At 33.9% G+C, this 16,852-nt stretch overlaps 1 protein-coding gene across 1 annotated transcript in view; it reads right to left on the reverse strand.

Annotated features, from left to right (window-relative positions):
* Positions 1-16,852, reverse strand: part of jbug (filamin-type immunoglobulin domains fbug) — an 879,391-nt gene that overhangs the window by 740,467 nt on the left and 122,072 nt on the right. The gene's annotated exons all lie outside the window — the stretch shown is intronic.

Here is a 16,852-nt window from a genome sequence, read left to right on the forward strand (position 1 = left end):
ATATAAAAATGAAGTTAGTTTATGATTTATATATCATTTATACTTATCTATAACTAACATAAGCACTATCAAGCAAAGACATCTCTTATTTAAAAAATAAATAAATACATATTTATTTATAAATTATTTATAATTTAATTTTTAATAAATAAAATGTATTTACAAGGGAGGGGGAGGTTGATGGAAAGCTCTGATAAACACCTAGAACAAAAATTAATTTTATGCCTTATATATTCTAAAAGAAAAAGAACAAATTATTACAATTTGATGAAACATGGGTTAAAGGGTTTTAAGAAGTGTTTTTTTTTGTGCTTATATCAGTTGCTTTATCATTTTTGTTCTAGGTTTATCAGAACTTTCCAGGCCCTCCCCCCCCCCTCACATTTATAAATAAATAAAACTGAAATGGAGAAATTCAGTACCACATGATGAGCTGATATTTAAGTTGCAGCACAGTCTATATGTCAGGTTAGTGAACTGGATTTGGGATTGGGTATCTGATAGGTATCAGAGAGCTGTGTATGGGGGGAGTAGTATCAAGAAGGCAGAAGGTTACAAGTGGGGTCCCACATGGCTAAGTGCTGAGTACTTAGTACCTTTATATCAATGAAACTGTCAATGAATTGCAGGGGTATATTCAGTTGTTTGCAGATGATGTGAAGCAGGGAGGGGGTTATTAGTAATAGTGCAGATGTGGCAGCCCTGCAAGAGGATTTGAATAAACTTGGTAGGTGGGCAAATGAATGGGGATGTCGGTTTAATACAGCAAAATTTGGTCTTGAAATTTGGGATACATCGATGGAGGTTAGATACTCTGTTGGAAAAACTGTACTGGAGGAAGTGGGAGAGGAAAGGGATCTGGGGGGGGTGATGATTGATAGGAACCCGAAATTCAGGGAACATATTACAAAGGTTGTGAAGGTAATCCACAGGACTGCTGCAATACTGAGAAGGACAGTGACTTGCAGAGATAAAAGAGTTGCCTTTCCATTGTATAAAGGCCAGATCAGACCACACCTGGACAAATATATACTCAAATTTGGACCCCAGGATTTGAAAGAGAGAAATTAACCGTGAAAAGAGTGCAGAGGGAGATAACAAACATGATATCAGGAGCGTATAATGTTAGTTATGAAGACAGGCTGAGGAAATGCAGAATGCAGAGTTTGGTAGATAGAAGAAGGAGAGGCAATATGATTGAGACTTTTAAACTGTTGAGAGGTAGCTGCAGGATTGACACTGGGGAGTTCTTTCATTTGATGGAACAGGGGGAAGGAGTGAGGATAAGGGGCCATCCATCATCATGCATATCAAGGATTTAGGCCTAGCATGGCCTGTTCCAGCCTTAGAAGTCATCGTTGAATCATTTAAGAGGACGTCCTGGTTTTCTTTTTCCTAATGGCTTGTACTTTAAGGCTTGTTTTGGTAATCTTTCTGTTTTCATTCTTTGAACGTGTTCCATCCATTTGTGTTTATATTTTTTAAATTTTTCTATTACTGGTTCTTGGTTTAATTCTTTCATAATTTCTTCATTTCTTTTGTGATCAAATAGAGTATACTTTGCAGTTTTTCTCATAAACTTCAATTCTGCTGTTGTTAATCTTTGTTTGTCTTTTTGTTTTATTGTCCAGATTTCGCTTCCATACATTAAGACTGGTAGGGCTAATGTATTGTATACTTTTAGTCTGGTTTGTTTTTGAACTAGGTTTGGTTTAAATATAGAGTTAATTACACCTGTTATTTTTAAATATTTCACAATTTTTCCGTTTATATCTTTTTCATATGTGATCATACATCCTAGGTAGTTAAATGAATTCACCTGTTCTAAGATCTTGTTATCTATTACTATTTCAGTTCTTGCTGGATCTTGTCCTTTAAAGGTCATAGTTTTTGATTTTTCTGTTGATATTATCATACCATATTTGGATATCTCATTTAGATCTAAAATAGCTTTCTGTAAGTTATCTTCAGAATTTGTAATTATTATTTGGTCGTCGGCAAAAAGGAGTGTTTAAGTTCACTGTAGAAGAAAGTTTAATTCCTTCATGTTAATTTTTATTCCATTGTATTATTATTTCATTTAAGTAGATATTAAAAAGAGTTGCTGAGAGGGGACATCCCTGTCGGACCCTTTGGTTTATCTCTCTCGTATATGATAGCTTGTGATTTAATCTTATTTGTATTTGATTATTTTCATATATACTTGTGATAACTTTTAGGATATTATTTGGTATTTATCTTTCTTTTAATATGTTAAATAATATGTTTCTTTTAACTTTGTCAAATGCTTTTTCAAAGTCAATAAATGCAATATCTGTTTCTAAATTGTATTCTCTTCTTTTCTCTATTATTAATTTTAGGCAAAAGGCTGGGTCTATACATGATCGTCCTTTTCTAAATCCATTCTGTACTTCTAAAATAAAGTTTTCGGAATATTTCATTAGTTTGCTATTTAAGATTCTGCTATATATTTTGTAACATGAATTTAGTATACTGATACCCTCTATAGTTTTTATGGTCATCTCTATTACCTTTTTTAAAGATAGGAATCACAATTGCTTTTTTCCATTCTATTGGGGGGATACCAGCTGAGTAAATTTTATTTAAAAATAATAAGAGTCTTTCTTTGAATCTTGTTCCTGCGTATTTATATAGTTCTGAACCTAGCTTATCTTCTCCAGGTGATTTTCCGTTTCTTGTTTCTTTCAGGCTGATTTCTAATTCTTCTTTAGTTATTTCCTCTTCATTTTTGTTAATTGTTTGCCAGTTGTCTTTTTTAAAATATTTGTCTGTCCACAGTTCTGTGTAGTAATTTAGAAATTCTTCTAATTTCAATTCAGTGTTTAATTTTATGTTTTCTTTGGTATCTGCATTTAAGTGTTTCAAAATCTTATATACATTGGGTCTTATTTTATATAAATCATGTTCTAAATTAAAAACAAATTTGTTCCATGATTCTCTATGTCTTTTTCTGACTTCTCTTTTAGCTATGGCTTTTATTCTTTTATATTCTATTTCATCTTCTAATCTTTTACTGCTTAACCATTTGTGATAGGCTTCTTTTTTCTTTTTGATTATTTCTTTGATTGTATCATCCCAGATTTTCATTTTTTTCCTTTTATTGAATTTTTTGGTCTTTCCTAAGCTTTCATTTGCTGCTGCATTTAGTATCGTTTTTATATTAAGCCATTCTATTTCTACTTCTTCATTTTATTTTATTTTATCTAGATATTGGTTAATTCTTTGTTCATATAGCCATTGTACATTTGTGTCATTCAATAGTTAGTTTTATAAACAAATGTTCAATTTTTCTTTCTGTTCTTGTTACTTGTAGCCATTTAGGTGGTAATCTTAATTTTATTTTAACAAGGAAGTGGTCAATGCTTATTTCATATCATCTGTGAACTCTAACATCTAGTGAAAATTTTGATGTCTTTTCATTTAATATGAAGTAATCTAATATTGATTTCCATCCTCTTGCTGCCCAAGTATATTTATGTATGTCTTTATATTTATAGAAGGAATTCATTATTTTTAGGTTATTATAAACTACAAAGTCAATCAATTTTTTTACCATTCCTGTTTAGAGTATGTTCTCCATGTATTCCTATATTATTATTAATTTTCGTGTTTCCAATTCTTGCATTTAAGTCTCCTGCTAAAATTACGTAATCATTTTTATTTATTTTATTATATATGTTTTTGTAGCTGATTATAAAAATCAATATTATCCTGTTCTCTTCCTTCTTCTGGGCATACAAACCAATTATTGTTAAATAGCCTCTATTTTTATTCTAGCTTCTATTATTCTTTCATTCCATAATTTATAATATTTTAACTGTTTTGAAAGGGAGTTATGAATCCAAATCATGACTCCTGCTTGTGCTCTTTGGTCTCTGTCGACTCCACTGTATATCACATTAAATTTTCAGTTCTCATAGTGCCTTTTAATTTCTTTTTTGTTTCAGTGATTACTGCTATTTTAAAATTTCTTTCATTTAATAATCGGTCTAATTCTATTTCTTTATATGCTATTCCTCTTACGTTCCAGTTTGCTATGTGTATTATATTTTGTCGTTTCCATTTTCGTTTTCCCTTTTCCATTCCAGGGTCGTTTCCCATAGATTCAATCCGATTATCTTTTTCTGTCAGCTTACAAGTAGGATTATGTTCTCCATGTCAGGAGACTAGCCTGACAATGGAATAGTTCAGTGGTAGGGCTGCTACCTTAAGGCTTCTGAACTAGCCTTCTTCCAAATTTAAACCCATAGGAGGAACAGGGTATATTCAAAGGGAAAGAGTAGATTATAGAAGAATTATAGTAAAGTTTATAGAGAGGGCATAGTTGTAAAGCCAAAATGAAAAGACCCCATGGCACTCGAGTACACTAATAGCATAAGGATCATAAAAAAAGAAGAGTTGGCTGATAAGGCCTTATAGCCAAAGTAAGTGGATCTTCCTCAAAGTAGAAGGAGAGGACAGATCAAGCTAGGGGTCCATGAGAGTGCCGCTTCCCTTACAATCGAGATGATTGCCCCTTATGGCCCTGTTGGTCCACGAGTCCTTATTCAGTATATTCAGACCACCCCACCATACACACACACACACACACACACACACACACACACACACACACACATGGTAGGCTCCCCGATCCACCACCCAGGGAATGCACTCTCTAGGGGTTACAGGGGCCATCCATGGAAGTTAAAAAGGAAGTTGTTAGCAAGAGGATAAGGAGTGGTTTCTTTGCATGGAGAGCGGTTGAACTGTGGAATTCTGTGACTAATAGAGTGGTGAAAGCATGAACAGTCAATAAGTTCAAGGAATAATATGATAACTAAATAACTTAAGGAATTCACAACGTATACTGGAATATAAATTAAAATAAACTTTAATATATACTTTCTATATTTCGGCAACGTCACGTTGCCATCTTCATGGGAACAATAGATTAAGACACATGTACACAGGCACTAAAAACAGCAAATGAGGTCGAAGCAAGGAAACTACTGTTTTTCCTAAAGTCCTGATCCTGATGGTGCCCACTAGCAGGCTATATTAGATATTCTTGGCCGTTGGGCTGAAGTTCTCAAGATGTACGTCTCCAAATTTGGAGTAGTCTCATGCATCCAAATTTGTTGAGGTCTGGCATGTTTCTTAGGGCTGAGGCTGATTCTATGTATAGTCTTTCAAATTTATACTTGCTGCGGTGTATTACTGTGGCTTTCTTCCACCGTATTCTGTGGCATGTGTCCAGAGCATGGTCTACAAGCCCAGCTCGGCTGTACTGATGAAACCAGATGTAGTCCTTGTGTTCCAAAATTCTGATATTTGCTGTCCTGCCTGTTTGGCCAAAGTAGGACAGCTTACAGCTGCAAGGGAGCTGGTATACACCAGGTAGGTCTAAGGGAAGCGGTGGTCTTTAGTGGAGCGAATAAGGGATGCCAATTTTCTATATGGTCTGTAACAAGAGGTCAGGTCATGTTTATTCAGGATTTTGGTAATTTTTTTGCATTACTAACAAATTAAAAGTTTTAATTTGTTAGTAACTTCCACAGGCCAAGAAGTGACCTTCTTAAGGAGCCTATGGAGTTTTCTAATTTGTGAGTTGGTGGGACTGTATTCAATGGGGTGGTAAGTAGCCCAATCTAATAATAAAGCATTAAGCTTACCTGTGTAGTCAGTATGGTTGAGCACTACGGTGCGTTCCTCTTATCAGCTTTGGTAATTACTATTTCTTTGTTTTTCTTCATTTCCTGTAGAGCCTTATATTCACTATTGGATATGTTGGTTTTTGGTGGTCTAGCTTTGGTGAGAACACAGGCTATATCCAGTCTAATATTGTTGGCGATGTGGTTTGGAAGGTGGCGGATACCGCGTTCAATCTGGATCATAATTTCTTTGACTGGTATTTTTCTAGGAGCAATGGTGAAATTATGGCCACATGCAAGAGCATTGAGTGCTTCAGGCTTCAAAATAATGGAAGAAAGGTTGACTACTGTGTTGAGTGGTAGTTTTGGATCGGAGGTAGAGTTCTTTTTTAAATTATCAAATTTCTTGATATGTCGACTCTGTATTTTCTCAAATTCTTTATCTGCCGAAGTGCACGAGATGTCATACAGAATTTACCAATTTACCAAAGTTCATGATTCAGCGTGATGGAAAGCTCTTCCTCTAGAGCTCGAATAGCTTTCTTTGCATCAGCTAGGAGAACACGAGTGGCAGTAATTTGTTCAGGAGCAGTGGTGAAATTCCCACCAACTCACAAATTAGAAAACTCCATAGGCTCCTTAAGAAGGTCACTCCTTGGCCTGTGGAAGTTACTAACAAATTAAAACCTTTTAACTCTAGACCCCCCCCCCCCCGTATATATGGGCTCCCAAAAATACATAAACAAAATGTGCCATTACGTCCCATAGTAGATGGCATTGATTACCCCACGTACAAATTAGCCAAACATTTAGCCAAAGCGCTCACACACTATACTGGCAACACACCATCACACATAAAAAACTCAGCCCACTTAAAAGTCAGTGTAGAAAACCTTACACTCCAACATACTGACATAATGGTCAGTTTTGACGTCTCCTCCTTATTCACAAATATCCCACTCAGGGAAACCTTAGAGCTCATCCAAACCAAATTTCCCCCCAATATCTTAGCCCTATTTCAGTTCACAATGAATTCAAGCTATTTCGTTTGGCAGGGGAAATTCTACAAACAGATAGAGGGGACAGCCATAGGTTCACCACTCTCCCCACCCTTGGCCAACTTCTTTATGGAGACTTTTGAAGAGAAAGCCTTAAAGTCTGCCCCACAAAAACCTACCATATGGCTTCACTACATTGATGATGTGTTTGCTATTTGGCCACATGGCTCTGATACACTCCTCTCTTTCTTAATGCACTTAAACAACCAACACCCCCAGAATCAAGTTCACCCTGGAAAAAGAGGAAAATAACAGCCTCCCTTTCCAAGACACACTAGTCACCTGCCACCCTAATGGAACCTTGGTTTTCTCAGTTTATAGAAAACCCACCCATACAGGCAGGTACATTCACCAACAATCCCCCCCCCCCCACGCACACACACAAGAAGATGGAGTTATTAAGAGACTATACAACAGGGCTAAACTAATCTGTTCAAATGACAATGTCCTAACCACTGAACTAAATCACATCCTTAACACTTTCTCAGCGAATGGCTACAACCCCCAAAAAATACTAAAACCAGTAAACCACAGCCCCCCCCCCTTTACAAAAAAGATTACTCTAAATCCATCACCATTCCCTACATCTGGGGCACTTCGGAAAAAAAATACCATAACCTGACCTGACCCCTTGTTACAGACCATATAGAAAATTGGCATCCCTTATCCACTCCACTAAAGACCAACCACTTCCCCTAGACCTATCTAGTATATACCAGGTCCCTTGCAGATGTAAGCTGTCCTACTCTGGCCAAACAGGCAGGACAGCGAATATCAGAATTTCGGAACACAAGGACTACATCCAGTTTCACCAGTACAGCCACTCTTGCAGACCATGCTCTGGATACATGCCATAGAATACGGTGGAAGAAAGCCACAGTAATACACCGCAGCAAGTATAAATTTGAAAGACTATTCATAGAATCAGCCTCAGCCTGAAGAAACATGCCAAACCTCAACAAATTTGGATGCATGAGACTGCCCCAAATTTGGGAGACGTACATCTTGAGAACTTCAGCCCAACGGCCAAGAATACCCAATATAGCCCGCTAAGGGACACCATCAGGACTTTAGGAAAAACAGTAGTTTCCTCGCTTTGACCTCATTTGCTGTTTTTAGTGTCTGCATGCACGTGTCTTAATCTTATGTTCCCGTGAAGATGGCAACATGATGTTTCCGAAATATAGGAAGTATATATTAAAGTTTATTTTAATTTATATTCCAGTATACTTTGTGAATTCATTAAGTTATTTAGTAATCATGTGCAATCAACGTATAAACCTTTCTACGAGAGTGATATAATAGACTGTGTTTTCTAGACTCTGGCCTACCACGATGAGTTTTCTGACTCCATGGGGGTCTGAATCATTATCATAATAATAATAGCATTCCCTTAAGACATGATAATATGTTATCAATCATCAAATCCTATTGCCTTATTGAGATCAAAATTATTTATTTCCTCATATACCTCCTGCTCACTCACAATTAAGCCATCCTCTCCTATGTCCTCTACACTTAAGTTTTCATGAGTTCATAGCGATGAGGATGAAACATGTTCATAAATTGTTCACTGAATGCCTCAATGATGTCTTCTGCAGCAGTTACGATTCTACCCATTTTCATCCATTAACATCTTCTTACCACAATTATTCTTCTTTCTAATTGCCACATATCTGAAAAACTATCTAGGTTTTCAGATATGTGGCAAAACCACATATATATATATTTTTTTTTTTGGCCTGATTTGCTAATTTCTGTGTTGTTTTGCAGTTCTTACCAATTGAATATGATAGACTGTGTTTACTAGGGTGGGCCTCCCACAACGAGTCTTGTGACTCCATGAATGCCTGAATCATAATAATAATTAATAAATAAATAAATAATTTAAAAAAGATTATATATAAACTGAAATGGAGATGCAAAATAGGCTTGGAGTTGGATATGAGAGTGGCTAACTGACTGATATCAGAAAGTGTATGGAGAATCTGTGTCTAAGAAAACAAAGGTAACCAGTTGGAATATAAAAATTCATCAAAAACAGTTAATAAAAAGACATTTGACTAAAGACAATTCAGTGAGACAATCTGCTGAAAAAAAAAATAAAAAAATTCACCAAATAACAGTTATGTGAACAACAATTCATTGAAAAAGCAATTTGCTGAATGAAATTCCCAATAAAAACAACTTCTCAAAAATACAATTCATCATAAAAATAATTTATGTAAAGAACAATTCACTGATAAGTTCCAAAGCTTGCTTTTCACAGTTCGGTTAAGCTTGCAAAATACTGTTTTAATATTTTCATTAATATGATCTAAAATTATCTTAAGATATAATATGATTTGGCATTCATCTAAGATTTTAATAACTATGTTTTGTTTTAGAATTTTGATCTGTAACGTGTATGTTCTACTTCATAGCAAGCCTGGTGATTTTCCTTTAATAGTGTCAATATTTTAACTTACACTATCAGAGATATCACACTATCAGGTCATTATCAGAGAAAAGAATGTGAGTAGTACTCCTGTAAAATATTTATATTTAATCAATACTGACTAGAAAATACACTTTACCTATTTATGGATTTTGTTTTCTTGCATAAAATCCCAATATCATAACTAATAATCAAAAAACCTCTCATTTGCTTTTTTTGCTCTTTGTTGTCATCACTGGAAACTGTGAAAGCCCTGTGAAACTGTGATGACAACAAAAATCAAAAAGAAATAACATATCTTAAAGATATAACTCCTAAAAATGGATAAAATCTTAAATCCATCAATAACATCATAAAGAGTCATGAAGATTCTTTACAGGTAATACTTGGATAAAGGATTACACAAAAAATATAATTTCTTGGCAACTTTAATTTTATTTATAATGAACTGAAAAAACTTTCTACAAATATTCCTAATCCAGATTATTTTAATCATAACATGTTATATGTTTTCAATAACTGTATATAGGAAATATACAATTTCTGCATTACTTCAACCTTGGTATCCTTTCCAGGTCTGATTCCCACTGATGATACAGTAAGTAATGTCCATCTTCGGGCTTGCTTGCTTCCTGGAGAGTAGAGAGGTTCTGCTTAGTAGTAAGTTTTTGCCTGTCATTGAGTAATGAGTTTGGTAGCGATCCTTTGGGGTTGCTCAGTGAGAGCAGTTCCCAGTGGTAGGGTGAACCTGTCACTGAGTGGAACCTGCTAAATAATAAGTTAAATGATCATTTAGGTCACTCATTGATTGAGCGATCTAAGAGATCACCTGAGATTTTGGAGAAAGCCTGCACTTTAACAATATTAATGTTCATCTTTAGCCTTACTTGCTTCCTGGGAAGTAGAGGGCTCAGCTCAGTGGTGGCCCTTTGCTTCTCACCCAGTAAAGCCACCAATGAGTTTCCAGTACTGGAGTGATTCAGGTCGGAAATAATAAGTTAGTAATGATCCTTTAGGATAACTCTGTGAGATTTATGGTGATCTTGTTGATTACCCTTCCCCCCCCCCCTCACACTTTGAAGTACCTTAATAAAGGTCAAAACCACTCTGGGATGGCTCTTTTCATAATGCATAGCACTATATATTCCCAAAAGAATATTAACACAATTAATATGAAGTCATTAGCTCTATACATACTGTTTTTGTGAAGTCTAGTCGTGAAGATCCTTCATGTGCAAAATTTGTATGCTTACACTTGGATAAAGGATTAACCACGCTACCGGCCAAGATGTATATATACGTCCCAGTTATCATGGATGCGAAGTGCATATTAAAATTGTAATACCATGGATATTACATTGAAATATATGATGGATACAAAGCGTGCGAGGATGCGTATTTGATAAATAATGGCTGGTAAGGTGGTTAAACAAAATTAAAGTTGCAAAAAAATATAATTTCTTGGCAACTTTACTTTTATTTATAACCAGGTGAAAAAACTTTCTATAATTTTAGATCATTACACATTCCAGTGAATATATAGCAGTAAGACATCTACAAAGATACTGTTCCATTACCCTACATAAAAAAAAAATGTTAGATAAAATAGCAAAAATACTCAAGCAATACAACTTAAGAGTTGCCTTCATGCCACTACAAAAAACTGTCCGTGATACTAGGATTTCCAACACAAGCTTACCCTCCCCAACCCCTCAAAATGACCAGGGGTATACAAAATTTTCTGTACATGCAATATCTGCTATGTGGGTCAATCTGGGGAAATATGAAATCTGCCTCAAAGAGCATTAAAGTTGTAGAGAAAAAATGAGTGCATAAGTCACGAATGGTGTTTCATACCAGCAAAGAAAAATATCAGGTACTTTAGCAGCTAACAGGAATGTCATACATATTCCTGTAAAATTTTTTAAAAACAGATTTAAAAATCTAACGAAATGATTCATTGTCCAACTTGTAACAAATACCAAGATTTTCGTCAGCATATATCAGAGATCTACATATTAACGAATCATGATATGAGAAGATAAAGAGCACATCAAAACAATGAGCTACACATCTGATATCTCAATGCATTATTCAACATCAGTTTTAGTTCGTTCAAGGTATAACAGTTATTAACTTAGAAATCTTTCTGTTAATACCGTTTTTATTCTATTTTTTGTACTTAATTTGAAGTAGTAAATAACAGGATGTACAAAACTAGTACTTGAAAAATTTCTTCTGAATGTTATACATAGTTCTTGCTTGATAAATAATTATTTTAAAAAAAATGAGCAGAGTTGCAATAGTACAGCACTATTTTCCATAAAGGAGATACACTATCAGACCTCTTCAGTTGGGAGGCAATTTAATATTGCTTTACAGCTACTTTTTTTTCTGTAAACCTTTCTATAAAAAATCTACACTTGGATAAGACTAGTTATCTTCCAAAGAATCCTGTGTTTAGAGGACACAGCATGATCTGCAAAGCTGGATTCACAGACTGCTCAAGACTACTGAAATCCGAAGTACTTTTTCATTATCTGCAACAAAAGCAAATCATCCAGGTTGGTCAAAATATGATAACACATAAGAGCAAGCAATCTGGTAGACAGAAAGTTTGTCTTTAAGTGAAGGAAAAAAATTTCTACTTTTCTTTCTTCACCTAAAGGACAAACTTCCTGCATTAGAATTTTCAGATGTCTACTACCAAATTATTCCTTTTGTTTTGTGATTTAACATATGATAGTCAATTCAGAAGATCTGCCTCTATTCAAACAAAGAGTACATCAAGTTTCATGAACCTGAACAGCCTGTAATAAATTTAGTTTAATCCTTTATCCAAGTGTGAGCAAACAAAGTTTGCGCCTGAAAGTATCTTCAGGACTGGGGTAAGGTGGTGCAACACCAGGACGACACCTTGCAAAGGTGGAGCAAGCTACTAACACTCCTATCTCAGTATCTCCCATAATGCAAAACACATCTCCTTGTGGATATGTCTAATGTTATGCATTAAGGGAAGGGCCACCTGAACAGCCTTGATTTGCAGAACATGCTATCTCTTCTCTAAACACAAGATCCTTTAGAAGTAAAATGAAGACATACACAAGAGCAGATGTCTTACAGAAACGTATACAAAGAAGGTAGTGAAGCATTCTTAATTAAATCACTCTAATCTCAACAGATGGTATATCTTGTACTCCTCAATTCTGCACATCTTTTATAGTTGTTTTTTTTTGGAGGGGGGATAATTGACATTGTCTTCCTAAAGCATTAGTCATGTTAATCAAATTTTTGTGTTACGTCATATTCTATTCCAATTTATACTAAGAACACCCATGAAATATGGACAAAACTTTTATGCCAATAAATAGCTCATTTTTACATATCTTATTCATATGAATTTAGTTATATCCATTTCTCCCAGTAGTGTAACTGGGTGGAGACAATATTTTTTTCACTATGTGTGTGTGTCTAAGAAAGCATACTCATTTTCAGCCGCATTTATACTTTTGGAAGCCCGAAGCGCAACATCATTATGAGGCCCTCAAAAATAAGCATTTTTTTAGTTTATTGAAAATAAAAATCAACATTTCCATAATAACTCATTTTAATAACACAATACAACATTGGTATACATATATTTGCATTTTAAATAAAGTATAAAAATAAATCAGTTCAAATTTAAATAAAAAAATTAATAACTAAAAGTTTTTTTTTTCTGGCTTTGGTTTTAGCAAATATATCTATAATGTCATCATAATTGATCGAGTCCATTACATCTGATTCAATGCATAATAACGACAGGTCACCTGTTTTATTTTGGTGCAAGTTGGTTCTTAAATAATTTTTTATTCGTTTCAACACTGAAAATGAGCGTTCAGCACTTGCATTTGAAATAGGCATCGTCAAAAATATTTTTTAAATTGTTTCTACGTTCGGAAAAGTACGGAAAAGTAGACCTTAACCCATCATTTATAAATTTGTACATATTTTTAATTGAAGAATTTTCTTCCTTTATCATTATTAAAAATTGCTTAACTTCATCAGTAAATTTTTCTGGATCAATATCAGTCCCATAAGTTTGTAAAATTTTATCAATACTAGTCTTGTACTTGTCTTGATCTATATCTTCCTTCAAAAAAATGTCAAACATATCTAATATGTCGAAATAGCTTTTTGTTCTTTCATTAATTTCCAAAATTAGCTTATCGCAAATGACATTAAAAGTGTTCATAGCGAAATTTTCTTTCTCATGTAATATAATCTCATTGTTAGATTGTGAAACTTCGTCACTCATTTTTTTCGTTTTTTAACTCTTTCCTTTTGATCTTTAAATTTTGTCTCATATTTTAATAAATTCGTCTCTTCATTTACAGCAGCAAAACTATTTCTTATATCTAAAATAAAACCAACTAAAGAGTGTAACAAATTATTAGCCTAAAAACAAATCCATATCGGGATCTTGTAGAGATTTACTAGTAGCATTTATTTGTTGTAAAATTTTGTTCCACATAACTGTTAAAATTGCTGTTTCTGGTTTGTCAAAATGTTCAGCCAATGATGAGCTCTCTAATTTAGAAATAGGTTTTTCATGAAGAGAAATGGATAGTTCAAGTAATGCATCTTTAATTTGTTTATATCCACGTTTCAAAGCCAATATAGCGTCAGCCGTTGCGGAACACCTCGTTTCACTTAGTCTTTTAACTGTTAAAGATTTATTTTCTAAATATTTAAGGAGTATACTCCATCTTCTTGTTGTGAAAAGTAATTATATACATTTTGAATAAAACAAAAATATTGCACTGCTTCTGGACAAGATTCCACGGCATAGTTGCCAATTAAATTTAAGGAATGACTACAGCACGGTATATAATGTGCAGAGGGAACATCGTGCACATCGCTCGTATATGCTCAGTAGAATGCTCATGATCACATAAGGTTCGTGTTATATTTCCCCAGTCATTAAAACCCTTCATTAAGCTATTATTTGATTTAGAAAACAATTTACAAACAAAACAGTAAATTGCTTTACTGGTTTCTGAAAAAATTAGCCACTCTTGTTTCTTCTTTGTTCCATTCGCCTTTTTATAGTAAAAAGGTGATATATTTACATTTCTGACATATATTCTATTGCGTTCTGTGTATTCTTTTTTTAAATTTTCGATTTTACCAACATTCTGGGACAATTTATTAAAATATGCTCGATAAACTGTTCATTAATAGTAAGTGGCCACACTGCTATATCAGTAGGATAAGAGATAGCTTGCTTGCAGGTAAGTACAGACTCCGATTGAAAATTTTCTTCAGAATTCTCTTGATTTGTTTCATTTACTTCTTTCTCTCCTTCAATGTTTTCTACATCATTTTGATGTTCTTCATTTTCACTTTCATCTCCTCCTGATATTGATATCAATGTTTCATTTTCATTCTGAGAACTGTGAAGTACAACTTCAGTTCTACGAAATTCTTCATTTTATATAAATAAATGACTAACTTATATCGATGGATTATAAATAATTATGCAACTTCTACGATACTTTATTTTTAATATTAAATTTTCTAAATAGTTTAAAATCTTTTAATGTAATTCTAAATATATATATTATTTACATTTTTAAATATTCCATGTAACTGAATCATAATTAATTTAAAGAAAGATGTAATTAAAATATTTCTGTGAAAGATTTCAATTGCAGTGTTGATCATTGATTTTGAGAACATTGATTTTGTTTGACAAGCTGCATTGACAAGCATCATAGTTGCTACAAAAATTCTGAATACCGAAAAAATATTAAAAGTAATAATTTAGTATAAGGATAAAAGTTTTTTTTTAAAAGAATTTAAATGCAATCAAATTAAGCTTGCTAATCAAAGTAAAAATTGGAACTTCATGAACTAAAGTTCAGATATTCTCACTAAAAAGAAAAATTTTGAATTTATGGTAATAAAAATTATAGCAAAAATCATTATATTTATGGAATTACAACAGTTATTTATTACAAGATTTATTCAACTCCAGCTTGGATTTTTTTAAGTTGCAGTAATAAGCATAATAATTCCAGGTTTTGTTAAAACGTAGAGGCAATAAATAGTAACGATAACTTGCTATGTTTGCTAACATCCACTTTTTACTCAACATTTTACCCTAAAATGACTAGAATCTTGATGCACAAAAAAAATGAACTGAAAAATCAATTTAATTTATAAATAATAATAAACTTGAAATTCAAATGCTCTATTTATGTGATATAGAAACTGCTCTTACCCAACTAATTAATACAAATAGCAGCGGCACACAAGAAAACCTCTGTTGTCTGGAAAGTGTTTCAAAATAATCGCAAAAACTTTCTTTAACTCAAAAACTTATTTACTCTGTTTACAATATCCACTTATTAAACTTCTAGTATACTTGCAAAGAGGTTGGCTAACTCTCTATGAAGTCACTTTTACAAATTGTATATCAACTTCAAATATGGCAATAGATTCTCTTAATGACACTTCTTGTTACTGTTAATCTAAATCTCAATTGTCGAACTAAAACACATTATAAGAGGAATTGTACAAAGGTATATAACTTGCAAAAGCTCTGTATTGCACATTCAGTCAAAGGTCTTGCTCAAAAAGTTCTAAGGCAATTCTCTCATCTCAGATCTTGAGCTTCCTTCAGGAAATCTGGCTTCAGAAATATCTCATCGGGAAAATAGCAGACTGTGAAGTGTGCCCTGTGGTACTCATATACAGCTCTGGCAAAAAAAAAAAAACTTCCGAGCGAAGGTGTTTCAGGTAATTTGTCCCGCCTTTTCTCCTCTGCTTGGGCTCACCAAAAATGCCTGGAACTTCCTCCTTTTTCTGCCTCCTCCACTAACTCGAATTGCTGCCAACTGTCAACCGGGATTCCGCTCTGGCATGGAAGCTTTTCTCCGGCGATTGGAACATCTTCTTTCGGCAACTCGAAGCCCTCTCTTAAGACTGGAACCGGGAAGCTCCTCTCTGGCAACGTCTGGAAACAGGAAGCACTCTCTCTCTAGCGACTTCTGGATACGGGAAGCCCTATATGCTTAGCACTGTCCCCTTTTATTATGCCTTCTCTGAGACCTCACACGAAGTTTGTAACCCCTGAAGAATTCGACGTGATTCTTTCATCTTAAGTTTCAAGTTCAACCCGCTCTTTGTTCTCTTCTGTGCCTTCTTTTGATTGTAAGTTGCCAACCATTGGAAAGTTGTTTGAACCTTTCTGACTGACTTCGGAGGTGTTTACGTGCAGAGCTTGTAAGCCTTTCTCATACACACAAAATTTAATAAACAACCTTTCTAATGCCACCATGTATATCTATTACATACAGCTCCGGCGAAAAACATTGCCTCTGTTTTTAACACTCTAACATATTCTTATTAAAGAAGTATATACAGTTAATTTCCAAAGGGCTATTTACAAAAATATCTAATACAAAATATACAGAGACAAACAAGGTTATTTTTTACAACATTCTTATGGGACTTGACCTAAGTAAAAAAATCGATGTAATGTGCTTTGGAATATTTAAGCTACAGTCGAGTTTTTACAAAATTGATAAGAATAATAGTCTAAAAGTCGGTAGTCCAGTGAAAAAACATCTGGGACAAAATGAATTTTTCTATTTTATTATTATGCTGCTAATATTTCTTCAAATGCGACACTTTTTACAACAAAACTGGCTAAGTTA

The sequence above is a fragment of the Typopeltis vanoorti genome, chromosome 12, assembly GCF_054136105.1.
Source record: "Typopeltis vanoorti isolate ZY-2024b chromosome 12, IOZ_Tvanoo_1.0, whole genome shotgun sequence".
Classification (NCBI taxonomy): domain Eukaryota; kingdom Metazoa; phylum Arthropoda; class Arachnida; order Uropygi; family Thelyphonidae; genus Typopeltis; species Typopeltis vanoorti.